The sequence below is a fragment of the Salvelinus alpinus genome, chromosome 7 (genome assembly GCF_045679555.1).
Source record: "Salvelinus alpinus chromosome 7, SLU_Salpinus.1, whole genome shotgun sequence".
Taxonomy (NCBI): Eukaryota; Metazoa; Chordata; class Actinopteri; order Salmoniformes; family Salmonidae; genus Salvelinus; species Salvelinus alpinus.
Window position 1 is genome coordinate 6,022,648 of NC_092092.1, and position 20,411 is coordinate 6,043,058.

Here is a 20,411-nt window from a genome sequence, read left to right on the forward strand (position 1 = left end):
GACATTTAAAGGCAGACAGGAGTTTCCAGATGTGCTGTCCAAGCTCTTTTGAAGAAGCACAAAGAAACGGCAACGTTGAGGACCATAGACGCAGTGTTCGGCCAAGGAAACTTACTGCAGCAGATGAAAGACACATCATGCTTACTTCCCATTGCAATCGGAAGATTTCCAGCAGTGCCATCAGCTCAAAATTGGCAGAAAACTATGGGTCCCTGGTACACCCATCAAGAATTCTGGTCAGATGTGGCCTTCAAGACTTGCGGCCAAAAAGCCATACCTCCGACCAGGAAACAAGGCCAAGCGACTCAACTATGTACAAAAACACAGGAACTGGGGTGCAGAAAAATGGCAGCAAGTGCTCTGGACTGATGAGTCACAATTTGAAATATTTGGCTGTAGCAGAAGGCAGTTTTTTTTCGCCGAAGGGCTGGAGAGCAGTACACGAATGAGTGTTTGCAGGCAACAGTGAAGCATGGTGGAGGTTCCTTGCAAGTTTGGGGCTGCATTTCTGCAAATGAATTTGGGAATTTGGTCAGAATTAATGGCCTCCTCAATGCTGACAAGTACAGGCAGATACTTATCCATCATGCAATACCATCAGGGAGGCATCTGACTGGCCCAAAATGTATTCTGCAGCATGACAATGACCCCAAACACACAGCGACTGTTATTAAGAACTTTCTTCAGCGTAAAGAAGAACAAGGTGTCCTGGAAGTGATGGTACGGCCCCCACAGAGCCCTGATCTCAACATCATCGAGTCTGTCTGGGATTACACGAAGAGAGAGAAGCACCTGAGGCTGCCTAAATCCACAGAAGAACTGTGGTTAGTTCTCCAAGATGTTTGGGCCAACCTACCTGCAGAGATCCTTCAAAAACTGTGTTCAAACGTACCTAGAAGAATTTATGCTGTTTTGAAAGCAAAGGGTGGTCACACCATATAGTGATTTGATGTAGATTTGTCTTCTGTTCACTCACTTTGCATTTAGTTAATTGATAAATATAATCTATTAACATGTCTATTTTTGAAAGTATTCTTACTTTACAGTATTTTTTCACATCTGCCTAAAACCTTTGCACAGTACTGTATATATATATATATATCTTTAGATATATACTGTATATATACTATATATATATATATATATATATCTTTAGATATATACTGTATATATACTATATATATATATATATAGCTTGAACAGATGGATTATAATCGGGATTTCCTTATTTTTTTATGATGTTAATTAGACTCCCGGCGTGGAAATTGTAGGCTAAGCGTTACACAAACTTTACACAACTTTGAGGCACATACACACAGCTTAATGCAGCAGGTGTTTTTAAGGAAAATACATGGAAATCAAAGCACAGTGCTTGGGGAATAATGGTCGGATGCATCAATGGAAGTCTCAGGGAAGGTAAATCCTGCCCGTCTGACGACATCGTTGGCTGCGTAGTGGCCCCCATGGACACACTCCTCCATCGGCCTCTCCTGGAGGACCAGCTCCAGACAGGAAGCCTGGGAGGAGAGAGAGGCAAGGGTCAGGGGTCAAAGAAAAAAGAATAGAGCAGAGCAGAGAAGAAAATATCATTAAAGTGTCACTCCTTCATATATAATTTGACAGAGCACAGTTTGAATGACGGGGCTAGGGAGGGCTGGTGAAAAATTTAGAAATGGAACATGGACATAATTGGTTAAATGGGCCAAATTGGTTAAGTTGGCATCTATGTACGTGGTGAGGATGATTGGCAGAAACCAGGGAGAAATCAGAGAGAAACCAGGGAGAAACCAGGGAGGAGACAGACTAGTGTACTGTACCTCACACAAAGGCATCTCCTTCTCCGCTAGTGTCCACGATGTCGCTCTGGTCAATGTCCAGGACAGGGAACGGTCACCTTCTCACCTGGGGGACAACGACAGAGAACGAAGGGAGAAATTGAGGATAAGTCATTCTTTAGTTAATTATTGTTACCTGGGTCAAGGAACAAAGAATACCATGCTTCCAAATGTCATACACACTGTGATCAGTCAGTTGAGTGTAATTTCACAAGAGATTGTATCTTCAGGTGTAATGCCACAAGGTTATTTTTGTCTGACTTCACAATACAGTAAAAATGTATAGTGGTGATACGTTTTTACACTTTCAACTCAGTATCATATCAAGATGGATCAGTATCATATCAAGATGGATCAGTATCATATCAAGATGGATCAGTATCATATCAAGGTAGATCAGTATCATATCAAGATGGATCAGTATCATATCAAGATGGATCAGTATCATATCAAGGTGGATCAGTATCATATCAAGATGGATCAGTATCATATCAAGATGGATCAGTATCATATCACGATAGATCAATCAATCAATCAATCAATTTTATTTTATATAGCCCTTCGTACATCAGCTAATATCTCGAAGTGCTGTACAGACACCCAGCCTAAAACCCCAAACAGCTAGTAATGCAGGTGTAGAAGCACGGTGGCTAGGAAAAACTCCCTAGAAAGGCCAAAACCTAGGAAGAAACCTAGAGAGGAACCAGGCTATGAGGGGTGGCCAGTCCTCTTCTGGCTGTGCCGGGTGGAGATTATAACAGAACTATGCCAAGATGTTCAAAAATGTTCATAAGTGACAAGCATGGTCAAATAATAATCATGAATAATTTTCAGTTGGCTTTTCATAGCCGATCATCAAGAGTTGAAAAACAACAGGTCTGGGACAGGTGGCGGTTCCATAACCGCAGGCAGAACAGCTGAAACTGGAATAGCAGCAAGGCCAGGCGGACTGGGGACAGCAAGGAGTCACCACGGGCGGCAGTCCCGACGCATGGTCCTAGGGCCCAGGTCCTCCGAGAGAAAGAAAGAGAGAAGGAGAAAATTAGAGAGAGCCAAGATTTTCAAAATTTCCATAAATGACAAGCATGGTCAAATAATAATCAGGAATAAATCTCAGTTGGCTTTTCATAGCCGATCATTAAGAGTTGAAAACAGCAGGTCTGGGACAGGTAGGGGTTCCATAACCGCAGGCAGAACAGTTGAAACTGGAATAGCAGCAAGGCCAGGCGGACTGGGGACAGCAAGGAGTCACCACGGCCGGTAGTCCCGACGTATGGTCCTAGGGCTCAGGTCCTCCGAGAGAAAGAAAGAGAGAAGGAGAAAATTAGAGAGAGCCAAGATTTTCAAAATGTTCATAAATGACAAGCATGGTCAAATAATAATCAGGAATAAATCTCAGTTGGCTTTTCATAGCCGATCATTAAGAGTTGAAAACAGCAGGTCTGGGACAGGTAGTGGTTCCGTAACCGCAGGCAGAACAGTTGAAACTGGAATAGCAGCAAGGCCAGGCGGACTGGGGACAGCAAGGTGTCATCATGCCCGGTAGTCCTGACGTATGGTCCTAGGGCTCAGGTTCTCAGAGAGAAAGAGAGAACGAGAGAATTAGAGAGAGCATACTTAAATTCACACAGGACACTAGATAAGACAGGAGAAGTACTCCAGGTAACCAACTGACCCTAGCCCCCCGACACAAACTACTGCAGCATAAATACTGGAGGCTGAGACAGGAGCGGTCAGGAGACACTGTGGCCCCATCCGAAGAAACCCCCGGACAGGGCCAAATAGGAAGGATATAACCCCACCCACTTTGCCAAAGCACAGCCCCCGCACCACTAGAGGGAAATCCTCAACCACCAACTTACAATCCTGAGACAAGGCCGAGTATAGCCCACAAAGGTCTCCACCACAGCACAAACCAAGGGGGGGCGCCAACCCAGACAGGAAGATCACGTCAGTAACTCAACCCACTCAAGTGACGCACCCCTCCTAGGGACGGCATGAAAGAGCACCAGCAAGCCAGTGACTCAGCCCCTGTAACAGGGTTAGAGGCAGAGAATCCCAGTGGAGAGAGGGGAACCGGCCTGGCAGAGACATCAAGGGCGGTTCGTTGCTCCAGAGCCTTTCCGTTCACCTTCACACTCCTGGGCCAGACTACACTCAATCATATGACCTACTGAAGAGATAAGTCTTCAGTAAAGACTTAAAGGTTGAGACCGAGTCTGCGTCTCTCACATGGGTAGGCAGACTGTTCCATAAAAATGGAGATCTATAGGAGAAAGCCCTGCCTCCCGCTGTTTGCTTAGAAATTCTAGGGACAATTAGGAGGCCTGCGTCTTGTGACCGTAGCGTACGTATTGGTATGTACGGCAGGACCAACTCGGAAAGATAGGTAGGAGCAAGCCCATGTAACGCTTTATAGGTTAACAGTAAAACCTTGAAATCAGCCCTTGCCTTAACAGGAAGCCAGTGTAGGGAAGCTAGCACTGGAGTAATATGATCAAATTTCTTGGTTCTAGTCAGGATTCTAGCAGCCGTATTTAGCACTAACTGAAGTTTATTTAGTGCTTTATCCGGGTAGCCGGAAAGTAGAGCATTGCAGTAGTCTAACCTAGAAGTAACAAATGCATGGATAAATTTTTCTGCATCTTTTTTGGACAGAAAATTTCTGATTTTTGCAATGTTACGTAGATGGAAAAAAGCTGTCCTTGAAACAGTCTTGATATGTTCGTCAAAAGAGAGATCAGGGTCAAGAGTAACGCCGAGGTCCTTCACAGTTTTATTTGAGACGACTTTACAACCATCAAGATGAATTGTCAGATTTAACAGAAGATCTCTTTGTTTCTTGGGACCTAGAACAAGCATCTCTGTTTTGTCCGAGTTTAAAAGTAGAAAGTTTTCAGCCATCCACTTCCTTATGTCTGAAACACAGGCTTCTAGCGAGGGCAATTTTGGGGCTTCACCATGTTTCATTGAAATGTACAGCTGTGTGTCATCCGCATAGCAGTGAAAGTTAACATTATGTTTTCGAATAACATCCTCAAGAGGTAAAATATATAGTGAAAACAATAGTGGTCCTAAAACGGAACCTTGAGGAACACCGAAATGTACAGTTGATTTGTCAGAGGACAGACCATTCACAGAGACAAACTGATATCTTTCCGACAGGTAAGATCTAAACCAGGCCAGAACTTGTCCGTGTAGACCAATTTGGGTTTCCAGTCTCTCCAAAAGAATGTGGTGATCGATGGTGTCAAAGGCAGCACTAAGGTCTAGTAGCACGAGGACAGATGCAGAGCCTCGGTCTGACGCCATTAAAAGGTCATTTACCACCTTCACAAGTGCAGTCTCAGTGCTATGATGGGGTCTAAAACCAGACTGAAGCATTTCGTATACATTATTTGTCTTCAGAAAGGCAGTGAGTTGCTGCGCAACAGCTTTTTCTAAAATCTTTGAGAGGAATGGAAGATTCGATATAGGCCGATAGTTTTTTATATTTTCCGGGTCAAGGTTTGGCTTTTTCAAGAGAGGCTTTATCACTGCCACTTTTAGTGAGTTTGGTACACATCCGGTGGATAGAGAGCTGTTTATTATGTTCAACATAGGAGGGCCAAGCACAGGAAGCAGCTCCTTCAGCAGTTTAGTAGGAATAGGATCCAGTATGCAGCTTGAAGGTTTAGAGGCCATGATTATTTTCATCATTGTGTCAAGAGATATAGTACTAAAACACTTAAGTGTCTCTCCCGATCCCAGGCCCTCGCAGAGCTGTGCAGATCCAGGACAGCTAAGCCCTGGAGGAATACGCAGATTCAAAGAGGAGTCCGTAATTTGCTTTCTAATGGTCATGATCTTTTCCTCAAAGAAGTTCATGAATTTATTACTGCTGAAGTGAAAGCCATCCTCTCTTGGGGAATGCTGCTTTTTAGTTAGTTTCGCAACAGTATCAAAAAGAAATTTTGGATTGTTCTTATTTTCCTCGATTAAGTTGGAAAAGTAGGATGATCGAGCAGCAGTGAGGGCTCTTCGGTACTGCACGGTACTGTCTTTCCAAGCTAGTCGGAAGACTTCCAGTTTGGTGTGGCGCCATTTCCGTTCCAATTTCCTGGAAGCTTGCTTCAAAGCTCGGGTATTTTCTGTATACCAGGGAGCTAGTTTCTTATGACAAATGTTTTTCGTTTTTAGGGGTGCAACTGCATCTAGGGTATTGCGCAAGGTTAAATTGAGTTCCTCAGTTAGGTGGTTAACTGATTTTTGTCCTCTGACGTCCTTGGGTAGGCAGAAGGAGTCTGGAAGGGCATCAAGGAATTTTTGTGTTGTCTGAGAATTTATAGCACGACTTTTGATGCTCCTTGGTTGGGGTCTGAGCAGATTATTTGTTGCAATTGCAAACGTAATAAAATGGTGGTCCGATAGTCCAGGATTATGTGGAAAAACATTAAGATCTACAACATTTATTCCATGGGACAAAACTAGGTCCAGAGTATGACTGTGGCAGTGAGTAGGTCCAGAGACATGTTGGACAAAACCCACTGAGTCGATAATGGCTCCGAAAGACTTTTGGAGTGGGTCTGTGGACTTCTCCATGTGAATATTAAAATCACCAAAAATTAGAATATGATCTGCTATGACTACAAGGTCTGATAGGAATTCAGGAAACTCAGAGAGGAACGCTGTATATGGCCCAGGAGGCCTGTAAACAGTAGCTATAAAAAGTGATTGAGTAGGCTGCATAGATTTCATGACTAGAAGCTCAAAAGACGAAAACGCCATTTTTTTTTTTGTAAATTGAAATTTGCTATCGTAAATGTTAGCAACACCTCCGCCTTTGCGGGATGCACGGGGGATATGGTCACTAGTGTAACCAGGAGGTGAGGCCTCATTTAACACAGTAAATTCATCAGGCTTAAGCCATGTTTCAGTCAGGCCAATCACATCAAGATTATGATCAGTGATTAGTTCATTGACTATGACTGCCTTTGAAGTGAGGGATCTAACATTAAGTAACCCTATTTTGAGATGTGAGGTATCACGATCTCTTTCAATAATGGCAGGAATGGAGGAGGTCTTTATCCTAATAAGATTGCTAAGGCGAACACCGCCATGTTTAGTTTTGCCCAACCTAGGTCGAGGCACAGACACAGTCTCAATGGGTATGGCTGAGCTGACTACACTGACTGTGCTATTGGCAGACTCCACTAAGCTGGCAGGTTGGCTAACAGCCTGCTGCCTGGCCTGCACCCTATTTCATTGTGGGGCTAGAGGAGTTAGAGCCCTATCTATGTTGGTAGATAAGATGAGAGCACCCCTCCAGCTAGGATGGAGTCCGTCACTCCTCAGCAGGTCAGGCTTGGTCCTGTTTGTGGGTGAGTCCCAGAAAGAGGGCCAATTATCTACAAATTCTATCTTTTGGGAGGGGCAGAAAACAGTTTTCAACCAGCGATTGAGTGCTGAGACTCTGCTGTAGAGCTCGTCACTCCCCCTAACTGGGAGGGGGCCAGAGACAATTACTCGATGCCGACACATCTTTCTAGCTGATTTACACGCTGAAGCTATGTTGCACTTGGTGACCTCTGACTGTTTCATCCTAACATCGTTGGTGCCGACGTGGATAACAATATCTCTATACTCTCTACACTCGCCAGATTTAGCTTTAGCCAGCACCATCTTTAGATTAGCCTTAACGTCGGTAGCCCTGCCCCCTGGTAAACAGTGTATGATCGCTGGGTGATTCGCTTTAAGTCTAATACTGCGGGTAATGGAGTCGCCAATGACTAGGGTTTTCAATTTGTCAGAGCTAATGGTGGGAGCCTTCGGCGTCTCAGACCCCGTAACGGGAGGAGTAGAGACAAGAGAAGACTCAGACTCAGACTCCGACTCGCTACATAATGGGGAGAACCGGTTGAAAGTTTCTGTCGGCTGAATGAGCGACACCGGTTGAGCATTCCTACAGCATTTCCCTCCAGAAGCCATGAGAAAGTTGTCCGGCTGCGGGGACTGTGCGGGGGGATTTATACTAACGTTACTATCTGTACTTACTGGTGGCACAGACGCTGTTTCTTCCTTTCCTACACTGAAATTACCCTTGCCTAACGATTGCGTCTGAAGCTGGGCTTGTAGCACAGCTATTCTCGCCGTAAGGCGATCGTTCTCCTGTATATTATGAGTACAGCGACTGCAATTAGAAGACATCATGTTAATGTTACTACTTAGCTTCGGCTGTTGAAGGTGTTGACGAACCATGTCCAGATAAAGCGTCCGGAGTGAAAAAGTTGAATGAGGGAAAAAAGTTGCGATGGATCAGTATCATATCAAGATGGATCAGTATCATATCACGATAGATCAGTATCATATCAAGATGGATCAGTAGCATATCAAGGTGGATCAGTATCATATCAAGATGGATCAGTATCATATCAAGATGGATCGGTATCATATCAAGATGGATCAGTATCATATCACGATAGTATCATATCACGATAGATCAGTATCATATCAAGGTGGATCAGTATCATATCACGATAGATCAGTATCATATCAATGTGGATCAGTATCATATCACGATAGATCAGTATCATATCAAGGTGGATAAGGGTTCTAGGAAATGAAAAAACAGTTACTTGGTTTCAATTTACTAAATGATTTAAATGAGTGCTGTATATGATCTTCAGCGGGATGTATTGCTTCAATTATCAGCAGCATGAGTAAAAAGAAGGGAAATTGGCAGAGCGAACAAAAGAAAAGCAAGAGCAAATGTACCAGATGACAAAGTCTTGTGGTGTAGAATGACATTAAATCAACAACTTCTGTCAGTACAATCTGCACCACACACTGGATCCCTATTCCCTATTTAGTGCACTACTATTGACCAGAGGCCTATCAAAAGTAGTGCACTAAAGGCTGAAGTTTGGATGAAAGGAACACGAGGAGGCTGACAGAGTTTCGAAAGACCTTCGAGTTTAGGATTTAAAGCCACAATCTGTAATAATTTTTTTAACTCGAACGACCATATAGAGGTAATATTGCTGATTGCACCTTTAAAGAGAAAGAAAAAGCTAACGACGACAAACAGAATGTAAAATGACGAGACCCCCTGCTAATGGAACGACAGTTCACTGATTCAACTCTGATTCAACTCTGATTTAACCCTGATTCAACCCTGATTCAACTCTGATTCAATCCTGATTCAACTCTGATTCAACTCTGATTCAACTCTGATTCAACTCTGATTCAAGCCTGATTCAACTCTGATTCAAATCTGATTCACCTCTGATTCAACTCTGATTCAACTCTGACTCAACAGAATCCATCCTGATTCAACTCTGATTCAAACCTGATTCATGAACTTCAACAAGCTTCCAGAACGTCCTCAGAGTCCACTGTGTCACTCATGAATAAGGTACACAAGGCCTAGTTCTCGTGAATTACACTCCATACAGAGGCATTATGTGACCGACCGCCTTGATTCAGTCTTATGCAGCAAATGTTTATTTATTTATTATTATTTTTTTTTACATTGGATAAAAGCAGAGACACAGAGCTACAAAATGGTATATCATACACTGCATTTGAGGAATAATAGGAAAGTAATTCTGCTTTGAAAGTTGATAAACTTGTAACCTCACTTTTGAGAAAATGGCCTTTGAATGTTTTGGTATCTACAGTGTATTATACTGTAGATAATTGGATACCATTTAAAACAAATCAAGCCACCACGTGAGAAGAAGCACATCAAATAAATGAACTGACAAGGTGACAGATACTAAAGGTCTTTGATAGATGTAGCCTAACTTGACTAGATAACATCAATAATCACTCATGTGGCTTCCCTGAAAGAACATTCCCCCCCTTTTCAAGAAAGCAGCTGATTGTCACTTTGATAATAAATTACAATAAAACCAAGATCCTTTTAAGATCAGCTAATTAGCTCCATAATGACTTTGCTTAATTAATGTTGCAAATGAAGCATGTGGACCCTCCCTCCTCCTCCCTCTTGAAAATTATTAACCACTTGACATCTTAACATGTAAATTGTGCTTATAATAAATCATAGATTGTTAATTATTCTACAGTTAACAGATTATAATGATCCATTGCTAGACGTGTGTTTATTTAAAGAGAGGGTTTAATTAACAACACCAATACGAGCTCATGTCTACGTCCCAAATGGCACCTTATTCTCTCTGTAGTGCACTACCCATAGGGCCCTGGTCAAAAAGAAGTGTACTATATAGGGAACAGAATACCCAATTGGGACGTAGACATGAGCTCATACTGGTGTTGTTAATTAAACCCTCTCTTTTTAATAGAATAATAGAATCCAGTATAATTATTGAGCATGGATTCCAAACACGTATTATTACCGCAGACGTTCTGTTCAATAGCCCCGAGAATATCAAACACAATGGTGAAGTTAAATATGTTTACACAGTTTCAAACAAAAGGTTATTTCCTCATTAAGGTTTCCAGAGTGGGCAGCAGAGGAGGAGGATAATGAATAGTAGGAGGAGGAAGATGAGGATGAGGAAGATGAGGAAGAGGAAGGGAATGAGAAGGAGGAGGAGGTGGAGGAGGAAGGGGAGGAGGAGGAGGAAGGTGAGGAGGAGGGATTGAGGAGGAAGAAGAGAAACCACACATCTAAGATGTAAGCAGCTGGAAACAGGAGAGGCTAATGGGTTATAAACATGAACTTTGTAATGGCAATCACATATCTTACTCTAACCTACTAACTCACACCATCCTGTTAGAAGACTACAAAACCACACATAACCTACAAAACTATCCATGGTCATGACATAATCTATATTTAAACTAGATACAGAGAAGAACTGTAGGCTACTGAAAAATAATGTTCCTTGACTAATAGCATCTCTACTGCTTGACCGGATAAAGATATTGACATGCTTTTTCACCTTTGAGCTGATCCTTTACGACATTTTATTCTAAAATGGATGAAATAAAGATATTTCCTCAGCAAAACAGGTTTTAGAAATGTTTGCAAATGTATTAAACATTTAAAACAGAAATACCTTATTTACATAAGTATTCAAACCCTTTGCTATGAGATTCTAAATTGAGCTCAGGTGCATCCTGTTTCCATTGATCATCCTTGAGATGTTTCTACAACTTGATTGGAGTCCACTTGTGGTAAATTCAATTGATTGGACATGATTTGGAAAGGCAAACACCTGTCTATATAACGGTCCCACAGTTGACAGTGCATGTCAGAGCAAAAACCAAGCCATGAGGACTAAGGAATTGTCCGTAGAGCTCCGAGACAGAATTGTGCTGAGGCACAGATCTGGGGAAGGGCACCAGAACATTTCTGCAGCATTGAAGGTCCCCAAGAACACAGTGGCCTCCATCATTCTTAAATGGACGAACTTTGGAACCACCAAGACTCTTCCTAGAGCTGGCCGCCCAGGCAAACGGAGCAATCGGGGGAGAAGGGCCTTGGTCAGGGAGGTGACCGAGAACCCACTGGTCACTCTGACAGAGCTCCAGAGTTCCTCTGTGGAGATGGGAGAACCTTTCAGAAGGACAACCATCTTTGCAGCACTCCACCAATCAGGCCTTTATGGTAGAGTAGCCAGACAGAAGCCACTCATCAGTAAAAGGCACATGACAGCCCACTTGGAGTTTGACAAAAGGCACCTAAAGGAAGCAGACAATGAGAAACAAGATTCTCTGGTCTGATGAAACCAAGATCGAACCCTTTGGCCTGAATGCCAAAAGTCGCGTCTGGAGGAAACCTGGAACCATCCCTACGATGAAGCATGGTGGTGGCAGCATCATGCTGTGGGGATGTTTTTCAGCGGCATAGACTGGGGGACTAGTCAAGATCGAGGCAAAGATAAATGGAGCAAAGTACAGAGCGATCGTTGATGAAAATCTGCTCCAGAGCGCTCAGGACCTCAGACTGGGGCAAAGGTTCACCTTCCAACAGGACAACAACCCTAAGCACACAGGCAAGACAACACAGGAGTGGCTCCAGGACAAGTCTCTGAATGTCCTTGAGTGGCCCAGCCAGAGCCTGGACTTGAACCCGATTGAACATCTCTGGAGAGACCTGAAAATAGCTGTGCAGTGACGCTCCCCATTCAACCTGACAGAGCTTGAGAGGATCTTCAGAGAAGAAAGGGAGAAACTCCCCAAATATAGGTGTGCGAAGCTTGTAGCGTCATACCCAAGAAGACTTGAGGCTGTAATCAATGCCAAAGGTGCTTCAACAAAGTACTGAGTAAAGGTCTGAATACTGTAAATGTAATATTTCAGTTTATTATTTTTAATACATTTGCAAACATTTCTAAAAACCCGTTTTTGCTTCATCATTATGGGGTATTGTTTGTAGATTGATGAGGAAAAAAACAATTTAATCCATTTTAGAATAAGGCTGTAACGTAACAAAATGTGGAAAAAGTCAAGAGGTCTGAATACTTTCCGAATGCTCTGTACATAAACATCACACCACCACAGTATAACACTCCATTCCCTCATGCCTCTGTCTGCCAATCCTTCCTTTCATTGTATTTCATTTCACCAAGGACACGAAAGTTCACATAACTTCTTCTGAGAGTCAAATTAGTAATTGAGTAAACATTAGCTCAGGTTACAAGTACACCATACTCCCTGGCGATGTGGAAACACAAAGACACAAAGAACTCATTGGCAGAGAACTGTCATGGGTATTTGTTCCAAATGGCACCCTATTCCCTATGTAGTGCACTACTTTAGACCAGAGTCCCTCAAAAACGTAGTGCACTAGATAGAGAATAGGGTACCATTTGGGACTCCATAAATTGGAAATGTTCATGAACAGGTTCCTGCCAAAAATCTGTGTCTCTGTTGACGTTGGCTGATGGCATGTCTGAAAACATCACTTTGCTGTAATAACTTCACATTTCACTGTCTGTAATGAGGGGAGGGTCACCAAGTGCAGTCAGTCATTTTAACTTCAACTGTTTTTACACAGCTCAGGCTCTTCAAGCAAAGCCTGGCTGACGTGACCCATGTAACTCAAAGTGCAGGGAGAGCTGCGGCACACTGGTCTGGAAAGGAGACCGCTTTGTTAATGCAATATAATCGCTCAGAAATTGTGCGAGGTGTTTGATTGGTTCTCTCAAATGTTCTAACCGTTGTATTGGATAGGGGGGTGGGGGGGGGGGGGGGGGGGAGAGAGCAGCGCTCGAGAGCTGTGTTTCAGTGAAAAAGACACAGAGGAGAGCCAACCAATAAAAGCACAGCCCCTCCTTCATTATCGCCGCATTGTGCCGGCCTCATCAGAGAGCTGTTCCAGACTCTGAAGTCAGGAGGACTTGGAGAGTTAAGTGTTAGCCAGAATACTTCAAGCATTAGAATTCAAAAATACTGATGATATGGTGTATTTGTTAGTTGATTCAACAATGTGCCTGGTTGGCTTGCTGTGTGGGGGGGGGGGGGGTTGACTAAACTGTTACAGTCGCTAACAAGTTAACCTGTAGCATTGATTCAAGAAAGAAACAGGGATTTGTTTTTAGAATGAAATACATCCTTGGTAACCATTTGCAATTGTCTGACTTTTGTTCTCTTTAACCTCGGCAACTCTCTAATTAACTAGGCTTGAACGGTTTGCTAATCATTCACTCAAGGAATTCTTTGTACACAGCGACTCACTTTGGCATTTTGCACCGATTAAGTACTTTGTTAACTATTATTTTTACACACCATTAACTTGAGATAAATATAGGCTACTGTTATGCAAAAAAATAAAGACATTTATACCTTGGATATTTAGCCTACTGGATGGTGAGTACATCATGATATTAGAAATCAATGGCATTGTATTGTGACAGACATCAGGTAAAAGTTTTAATGACTGCTTTGGCAGAACAGTGTACTGTACGTCAACACTATCAATACATTCCACTACATAGGCTAATTCAACAATGACAGTTTAATCAGTAACAGAAAAAAAAGGTATCCTTTATTTAACAAGGCAAGTCAGTTAAGAACAAATTCTTATTCACAATGACGGCCTACCCCAGCCAATCCCGAACCACTATTGTGCGCCGCCCTACGGGACTCCCAATCACAGTCGCTTGTGATACAGCCTGGAATCAAACCAGGGTCTGTAGTGACACCTCTAGCACTGAGATGCAGTGCCTTAGACCGCTGCGCCACTTGGGAGCTACTAAAGCTATTCATTCCCTGACCGGGAATCGAACCCGGGCCTCGGCGGTGAGAGCTCTGAATCTTAACCAATAGACCACCAGGGAGAGGTCAAACCAAATCAAATCAAATGTTATTGGTCACATACACATGGTTAGCAGATGTTAATGTGAGTGTAGCGAAATGCTTGTGCTTCTAGTTCCGAAAGTATTGCAATATCTAACAATTCCACAACAACGACCTAATACACACAAATCTAAGTAAGGAATGGAATAAGAATATAGACAGATAAATATATGGATGAGCAATGACCGAGCGGCATAGGCAAGATGCTATAGATGGTATAAAATATACTATATGAGATGAGTAATGTAGGATATGTAAACATTATTAAAGTGGCCAGCGATTTAAAATCTGTATGTTGGCAGCAGCCTCTCTGAGTTAGTGATGGCTGTTTAACAGTCTGATGGCCTTGAGATTAGAAGCTGTTTTTCAGTCTCTCGGTCCCAGCTTTGATGCACCTGTACTGACCTCGCCTTCTGGATGGTAGCGGGGTGAACAGGCCGTGGCTCGGGTGGTCGCATCATAATACAGTGGTTCCCAAACGGAGGGGTGCGGAACACTCAGTCGGGCTTTCAACTTACTCTTGAACGTTTTTAATAGTAGAATGCACGAGGTCGTGCATCATCAGGTCCTCTTGTCCTGTCAGTCATTACAAACCTTAGAGAGATATTTACACCTTGTCAGAAATGTCCAGATCAACTGGCCCATGTCAGCTGACGTTTTTAGCCAATAGATTTTGTTGTAATGTTTGAGTCACTCAGATATCACATGAAAACACATTAGACATTACAAAATGTATAGAATTGCAGGAAATTAGCTTTAAAACAGCAAACATTTCTCTGCACCGCTTGACAAAATGGGTAGAATTACAGGAAATCAGCTTTAAACCTGCAGTATGTTCTCTAAACCAACAAGAGGGGTGTGAACTGTTTGTGTCATGAACAGTGCTTGTGCCCCATAGAAAAAAGACGTCGCCATGATAGAAGGGAGGCCTGAGTGATAAACTTTGGGAACCCCTGTCATAATAAACGGGAAGCTTGTCAGACATTCAAAATGGCTAATGCATGTTTTTCCTCCGAGGTGTGCGCTCAACCGCACTGCAGAGGTAAAATACAACATTCAGCTCCTCTGTGAGAGAGTGTGAGACACTTGCACAATGAATTATAATTTAAAAAAATCCTGGAACACTTCCAAACTGTGTCTCGGAGAGAAAAAACAACACTACCACGTTCTTGGCAAACACGTCCGATTAGCCGGCAGAGAAGTTGACATTCAATCTGTTTCTGTATCATAACCCAGCATCTTTATTTCACAAAAAAAACTAGAACATATGACTGTAATTACTGTAGTGTAACCACACGCCAAAAGATCATCGCCGCAGACGAGACCAAGATCCCTTTGAGATGAGCGATGAGAGTAATCACTGATAGGAGATTGTACGGACCAGAGCAGAGGTCACTCTCACACAGTCAGCTGCTAATTGATTACGTCACTTGCTGGAATGTGAAATGCAAACAGGGCCCGTCTTCATTAAGCATCACAGAGTGCTGATCTAGGATCAGTTTTCCCTTGATATCTCATAATGAATATGATTACATGGACAGGGAGGGGACCTGATCATAGATCAGAAGCACTTCTTCTATGATAATACAGTACCCTGACGTATTTAACTGAAAATACATGGATTTTAAGAAAGGCTATTTTATGACGGTAGATTCAACAGTGTTCATATAGTCTCAAACATCCCAGCTTCTGCTCTATAGTCGCTCCTGCTCATATGTACATATCAGCACTAGTATTTCATTTAACTAGGCAAGCCTGTTAAGAACAAATCCTTATTTACAATGAGGGCCTATCAGGGCCTACCCCGGCCAAACCCTAACGACACTGAGCCAATTGTGCGCCACCCGATGGGACGTCCAATCACAGCCAGTTGTGCTACAGCCTGGAATTGTACCAGGTTCTGTAGTGATGCCTGTAGCACTGAGATGCAGTGCCTTAGACCGCTGCGCCACTCGGGAGCCTAGTATATTACCACAGTATATATATATATATTCCTGCTACCAGTCACTGTTCAGGCCTGTTTACATGTATATTCACCTACTATTGTTTACAATTATTATTATTTCTATTATGGATCCTGCTACCAGTCACTTTCTCCTAATCCCTACCTATATGGGTATATCTACCTCAAAAACTCCACTGGCCCTGTATATAGCTGAGCCTCTTATTTCCCCTGTTTTCTTTATTATATATATATGTACAGTACCAGTCAAATGTTTGGACACACCTACTCATTCCAGGGTTTTTCTTTATTTGTACTATTTTCTACATTTTCAACAGTTTAACAAGGCACACCAGTTAATTGAAATGCATTCCAGGTGACTACCTCATGCAGCTGGTTGAGAGAATGCCAAGAGTGTGCAAAGCTGTCATCAAGGCAAAAGGTGGCTACTTTGAAGAATCTAAATATAATATATTTGTTTAACACTTTTTTGGTTACTACATGATTCCATATGTGTCATTTCATAGTTTTGATGTCTTCACTATTATTCTACAATGTATAAAATAGTAAAAATAATGAAAAACCCTTGAATGATTAGGTGTTCTAAAACTTTTGACTGGTATTGAATAGAACTTTTGTATTAGTTATACTATTTTCATATTGATTACTACACGTGTTGTAGACAGACTTAGTCCTTTACTTCGTAGTTGAAACCCTCCGAGCCACAGCCTGCTTCCCTGGCTGTCTTGCCTTGGCCCTCTGAGAGCCCTAAAACCTGACCGGAGAGATACGCTGCGTTCATAGAGATGAAAAGAGGTCGCAACGTTGTAACTGTCCCATTATGGTGCGCGGAAGCACATGAGCAGCGCCATTGAGACCCTCTCCTCAATGGGTAAATCAGGGCGGCAGGTAGCCTAGTGGTTAAGAACATTAGGCCAGTAACCGAAAGGTCGCTGGTTTGAATCCCTGAGCCGACTAGGTGAGAAATCTGACAATGTGCCCATCATTAGCAAAGCACTTAACCCTAATTGCTTCTGGATAAGAGTGTCTGCTGAGAGACTTCAATTTAAAAAAGCTATATTGTTTATTAAGTAGTCCATTTACTACTTCTATGACTTGGTAAACAATCTAAAAGGGTGCATTCTGCCACCTAGAGGGTGTTGTTTGAACAGGTATAAAGCCAAGGTTGATGACACCTGCAGTTATGAAATATTTGCTCACAAGTACAATTCATGGGCTGATGACCCGGATGGAATGATGCGATCCTTCCTTAACCCATAGGATGTCCCATGCAGTTGACTACTTCAAAATGGTTAAAGTCCTCAACAGCGGTGCCCATGCTAAAACAGGCTTTTGGGTATGTGAGTCCTCTATACATCTCTATGGGTACGTCCAAACATGTCACCATGTTCCCTTTATACCGCACTACTTTTCAACAGATCCCTATGGGTCCTAGTGCACTGTAAAGGGAATCGGGTGCTATTTGGGATGCTGCCCGAGAGCGAGCCACGTCAGGCTTTATCTATCTTGTCCTTATCAGTGATTAGAGCAACATCGCTCTCTCTCTCTGCTCAATCATCATTTATTACTGCACCGTTAAGGTTCAGGACACGGTGATCTTCATTAGTGCTTTAATGGGTTGTATAAGCAAAAGTGCAGTGTAGTACAGCAGTGTCAGTGCACTAAAATGAATGCAGGGTTAAAAACAACTAAATAGTGGACAGTTCTAATAGACCACGCATCCTGAAAATAACCTATGGATTACATTTAAAAAGACCCAGCTGCTGAGTCAACCCAGCATTAAAGTGAATAAAAAAACAACAACTGATGGTTAAATGAACTCACGTTAGGGTAATCAGGTTATTTTCAGGAGGCCTACTAGGGGCATAGCTTTAAGATAGTTGTTTTTGGCCAACTGTGAGATTAAACAAGATTTTCAATTCTCCTTAAATATTTTTTTTACACATTACATATTCTAATATAATTATTTAAATATTATAACAGAGTAGTTATTCTCCCAACATTGGGATATGCATAAGCACTTAAGAGCTCATACTGTTGGGTAAGCGACCAAAGAGTCAGTGCTTAACCTTGTAGCTGTATTTGTTAGAGAGGGGTAAATATAAAGATGTTGTTCGGGCGCCAGGCAGGTATTAACCATGCCGAAAGGAAAAGAGTAGAATAGAGAGAGTACCACTACCAGACCCACACACATCAGCAGAAGACACTGCCTAGAGTGTAGCCTGTTTACCAGATAGCCAGTGGAGAGAAAAGAGAATACACACCCTATAAAACCCACATCACAGCCCAGGGGTAACCCCACCAAGAATACCTCATACAATAATAATAATAATGGCAGAGCAATTGAACAGCAACTTCATACAAGAAAGAACCCAGTCATCAACAGAGGATTTGCAGTAATATGTATTATTTTCCAGTATAAGAGTGCAGAGGGTATGAATGTGGGGGGTGTTCATCGACACAACAAAGGCCTTAAAAATGTCCACAATCTTCTCGGCCACATGTCATTAGTACACCCCACCTCAATACAGTTCAAATAACAATACACAACTTGCAAGCAACCTCCTTTTTAACTAAAATGTCCACCCAAATACTTCTGGCAGGGCAATAATAGTCCAGCTCTAATGAACTTCAATGGGAAGTGCATTTGAAAAATAGAACGTCTGTTGCAGGGTAAAGCACTGGAACGATGGAGGGAAGAGAAAGAGAGAAAGAGAACAAGAGAGATCTTAGCTGTGGTCTTCAAGCGTGCCGGTGTACTGTCTGACCGTCCGATGGTTTGTTGGTTTGTATGTCTAAGCTTCGCAACAATGTTGCTACTAATCCATGCGATCCATAACCGGCGCGGTCCCAAGCGAAAACAACCATGACCTAGAGCAGTCACACCGATGATTGGGTTAAATACTTTATAAACTACACAGGCTGAAAATAAACAGAACTTATGCAGCATAACATGTGGTGACAATACAACAGAACAGATTAACCAGAATATAATTGACTTTCACGGGTGGCCAAAAATAACTATTTGCATGCCACGCCCCCACTAAGCCACGCCTCCAGTCTTCTGATCTGAACCGGTGGGTTATAGCTCAATAATCTAACAACCAAACTAAGTGACCCAACTGGCTTGGTTAAAATAACCCAACATTGTGTTCTGTCCAATATTTACCTAAATTGGGTTGTTTTTAACGTAGCATTTTCAGAGTGTGGCTGCCTCACTGGCTAGACTGGCTGTGGCAGTTACAATAACATCTCTTTATTCTGGCAATTATACCACAGGGGAAGGGGATTCTCTTTTTTCCCCTCTGTCCTTAATCACTGTAAAATGGTTTAATGTGACGTTCAGAGGTTGGCAAATGATCAAATCCTGACAGGGGTACAAATTACGAACAAGTTTATTAGAGTCCCGCCTCTGGGAAATGAACATCTTTAATTATCTTTTTACATTGACATTTATTTGGCTCTGCTGAACATCAACGTGAATAAAAGGAATGTTCACTCACACACAAAAAACACACACACACACACGCGCATGCACGCACGCAAGCACACGCACGTGCACACACACACACACACACACACACACACACACACACACACACACACACACACACACACACACACACACACACACACACACACACACACACACACACACACACACACACACACAGCAATGCAAGTTTTAAAGGTTATGTGCATACATTTACACTGTAACATTGGTTAAGAACACCCCTTATGACATATGATTTAACAACAACGTTATACATATTCTGAATAATAAATATGAGCCTAATACTACATACATTATGACGAATTCACCTTGCAGACATATGGGAAGGTATGTGTTTATTCCTCAGTCTGTAGTTGAGGATTAAACAGATAATTTCTGTTTCTAGGGGTAGTAGTACTGTAGCCTTCAGATTATATCTGTTTCTAGGGGTAGTAGTACTGTAGCCTTCAGATTATATCTGTTTCTAGGGGTAGTAGTACTGTAGCCTTCAGATTATATCTGTTTCTAGGGGTAGTAGTACTGTAGCCTTCAGATTATATCTGTTTCTAGGGGTAGTAGTACTGTAGCCTTCAGATTATATCTGTTTCTAGGGGTAGTAGTACTGTAACCTTCAGATTATATCTGTTTCTAGGGGTAGTAGTACTGTAACCTTCAGATTATACCTGTTTCTAGGGGTAGTAGTACTGTAACCTTCAGATTATATCTGTTTCTAGGGGTAGTAGTACTGTAGCCTTCAGATTATATCTGTGTCTAGGGGTAGTAGTACTGTGCCTTCAGATTATATCTGTCTCTAGGGGTAGTAGTACTGTAGCCTTCAGATTATATCTGTTTC

The 20,411-nt window shown here is 42.3% G+C and overlaps 1 long non-coding RNA gene across 1 annotated transcript in view; it reads right to left on the reverse strand.

The window, feature by feature from the left end:
- Positions 1–1,220: 1,220 nt before the first annotated feature.
- LOC139580360 (uncharacterized) overlaps positions 1,221–20,411 on the reverse strand; it is a 212,084-nt gene continuing 192,893 nt past the window's right edge. The window contains exons 4-5 of the long non-coding RNA XR_011676024.1: positions 1,818–1,902; positions 1,221–1,517 (exon numbers count right to left, since the gene is read on the reverse strand). This is a non-coding gene — a long non-coding RNA (uncharacterized lncRNA). The remainder of the gene's footprint in view (positions 1,518–1,817; positions 1,903–20,411) is intronic.